The sequence below is a fragment of the Erinaceus europaeus genome, chromosome 3 (assembly GCF_950295315.1).
Source record: "Erinaceus europaeus chromosome 3, mEriEur2.1, whole genome shotgun sequence".
Classification (NCBI taxonomy): domain Eukaryota; kingdom Metazoa; phylum Chordata; class Mammalia; order Eulipotyphla; family Erinaceidae; genus Erinaceus; species Erinaceus europaeus.
The window spans coordinates 17,331,795-17,335,547 of record NC_080164.1 but is presented as its reverse complement, the minus strand read 5'-3'; positions in this window follow the sequence as shown (position 1 = coordinate 17,335,547).

Below are 3,753 nucleotides of genomic sequence, written 5' to 3'. Positions count from 1 at the left end.
ATAGTCAACGACTGCCACCTCTCCAGATTCAAAGGAGGTCTCGAAACTTGACATCAGGCTCAACCTGATGCTGTTGACTGGCTACGGAAGAAGGGCAAACGCTAGAAGAAGAAGATAAACCAGAGAGTTGAGCAGTGCTCTGCGGTCTCTCTCTCTCTCTGTATCTCTTTCATTAAAAATAAAATATTGGTGGGGAGTGGGTGGTAGCACACCAGGTTAAGTGCACATAGTACAAAGTGCAAGGACCAACTCAAGGATCCCAGTTCGAGCCCCCAGATCCCCACCTGCAGTGGGGATGCTTCACAAGCAGTGAAGCAGGTCTGCAGGTGTCTTTATCTCTCCTTCTCTATCTCCCTTCCCTTCTCAACTTCTCTCTGTCCTATTCAACAACTACAACAACAATGGGGGAAAAAAAAGATGGCCTCCAGGAGCAGTGTATTTGTCGTGCAGGCATTGAGCCCCAGTAACAACCCTGGAGGCAATAAATAAATAAATAAATAAATAAAATAATAGATTGGGGCTGGGTGGCGGCACACTTGGTTGAGTGCACATGTTACAATGCACAGGGACTCAGGTTCAAGCCCCCAGTCCCTGCCTGCAGGGATAAGCTTCACAAGTGGTGAAGCAGTGCTGCAGGTATCTCCTTGTCTCTCTCCCTTTCTCTCTTCCCCTTCCACTCAATTTCTGGCTATCTCCAATCAATAAATAAAGATAACAAAAAATAAAAATAAAATATTTATATAAAAAGAACTCATCAAAATGACTGAATATATATGCATTCACTCCCAACTCCCTCTGTCCTAACAGCAAGAAAAAAATGAAAGAGCCATCAACTCACCCCCTCCCATAGGATTAAAGAGAAGGGAAACACACTGACTTTCTTTTTCACCAGAGCACTGCTCAGCTCTGGTTTATGGTGCTGCAGGGACTGTACTTGGCACTTCAGAATCTCAGGCATGAGCGTGTCTTTGAATAACCATTAAGCTATCTACCCCCAACATTTATTAATTTTTTAAGATAACAACTTAAATACTTTTAGAGACTTCTCTCTCTCTCTCTCTCTCTCTCTCTCTCTGTGTCAGGGGGGGGAGAGTCAGAAACTGAACTTAGGACCCTATGTTTGTAAATTCTACATGCTACCCCCATACCACCTCTCAGTCTGCCTCAGGATTTATTTACTTGTAGTAATGGGAGCCAGAGATCAGAGCATCACTCTGCTCTACATGGGGATTGAACCCCAGACTTCATGCATGCCAGTGTGCTTTTCTGCTGAGCTCTCTTCCCAGCCACTGAATCACATTGCTAGCATCTGTGATTTTACTTTTTGTGTGGCCTGCGGCAGCAAAAACTAATATGAAAGTGTTCTTCTGTTGGTAACCTGCTTATGACTCTCCTTGAGACAAAGGGAGCTCAGGGAAATACAACTACAGATTCATAATAAGAAGTCCTTGGCGCAAGCGCTGCCATGCGAGCTGCTTGACACGGTACCAGCTTCGCAGGAAGTTCAGCACGGCTGGACTCTCCAGGCCAAACGGAAACCATCCTGCCTTTTGCTATGAATAGGGCTTGGGATTAAGCTCTGTGTGGTCTTAATAATATTTACCTATGGCCAGGCTCAGAGCCTGACCAATAACAAAAGTAATGACAAACCTGCACTGCACTCTGTAAGACCGAGCATAACGGAACAAGCACTATCAGTGATGCAGAATTTTTCAGGAGGCTCCAATAGGAAAAATTGTTTTCCCTTTTATCTACACCACTTCCTTTAGTATGCCCCATAAAATATAAAGATTGGTGGTTCCCACAGTGAAGGGGCTACCTTACATAGCATAATGAATAAATGAAAAGTTATGGTACCTGCCTAGATACAATGGGCCTTTTAATCTACCACTCACCACTATGCTCCCACTTCCTTATGCAGGAATAGCACACAAGAACCTAGGTCACATACTGAGCGCACACAGAAGATGGATTCCAGCTAGAGAGTTTAACTTTATGGAGAGGCTGGCCAGGTCAGCACCACCTTGGTGCCTTCTCAGTAAGGAACAAAACTCCTTGATCAAACAATGGAACAGATTTTATGAAACATGGGCTGCTTAATTTAAGGCCCCTAGAAAGATAACAAGCTTGAACTTTCTATGAACCATTGGCTTCTGATGCATAGGGGCAAGAGGATGGCATAAACATACAGATAGAATATTAATCAATAGGACATCTGCCTAGCACACAGGTGCAGGAATAGCAAAAAACATAGAAACTGTGATGTGATCTCTAGGGAGAAAAGGGCCCCTGGAATGTGAATGTTCCATAAAGCAGGAGGTGTTCCCTACCTGTGCTTTTCCTACTTGGTGACTTTTGTTTTAATAATCAAAGGCTTGGTGATTTATGTATTAGTGACCAAGGCCTTGGTGATTTTTGTATTAATAATCAAAGCCTTGGTGATTTTTGTACTAGTGACCAAGGCCTTGGTGACTTTTGTTTTAATGATCTAAGCCTTAGGAGACTATAAAATAAAAGTTCTGCCTGAGCATGGCAGAGGTGCCTCTCTCCTGCTCCTGAAGCAGATGACGTGTCTCTCATCTCATTCTCGCTGACGTCCCTCATCTTTCAGGATACCCTAATAACTTTCTGGGACTGGCCCCTGGCAAGTCCTTAGCTCAGGTAACTAGAAGCCCAGGAGCCAACTGGCCCAGTGTTAGCTCAGAGCCTATACAGTCTATTTAGATCCAGACCCACCTCTCACAGCATCTTTCTGCCTTGCCATCCTCAGCAAGCTAGTGGCCTTTACACTGAGGGTTCAGTATGGCGCAGCCATTCCAGATGATGCGTGAGAACATGGTTTCATTCTGCAAGAGAAGGGGAGGGGGTGGAATGCTTCTCCCAATGCAACTCATTACTATAAACAGAAAAACTCCTTATGCATTGCTAAAAGGCAATGCATATGCTACACTTATCACTGTATTAATAATTCTTTTGAAAGGAAGAAATTGACAAAATATAACAGCAAGCCCTTTTGGAAAATGACAAAATCCAGAAACTTAAGTAGCTGAACCACAGAGCCAAGACTGACCACTTAAACTGTTTTCATGTGTCAGCAGAGCATGAACTAAGGGCCTTGCACATGCATAATCCCCAGGCCAATTTTTGTATTCTACATATTTGGGAGGTGGGGTGGGAGATAAACCGGGAGTGAGGAAAAAGGGAAGGTAAGACACCAAATTATTGCTCCACCATCCATGGCATTCCCTTTTGTGCTGCCCAGTGGTGTTGGGGATCAAAAGTAGAGAGAGTTTCATGCATGGTAAGGTGTTTGTTCTACCCACTGAGCTATAACTCAGTCTGAATCGCTACTTTACAAGCTAATTAGCTGGCAAGACTGGGAGACTGATAGTTACATTCCACAGAGGATAAAGCAAAACTTTGTTCAAGTCTAAATGTCTGTAAGAAAATTCTTATAAAAACAACTGAAAATGACCTGGAAGGTGATGCCGTGGTTAGAATGTTGGGCTTAAAAACATGAGGTACTGAGCTCAATTTCCAGCACCACATGTGCCAGAGTGATGCTCTCCTCTTGCTTATGTTAGTAAATAAATGTTTTTAAAAAGCAAATACTACTGAAAATTTTAAATATATATTTTTATTGAGAGAGAGAGAAGAGAGAGACAGTAGAGCACTGATCAGCTCTTGTTTATGGTGGTGTTCAGGATTGAACCTGGGATCTCGGAGACTCAGGCATGAAAGTCTGTTTGCATA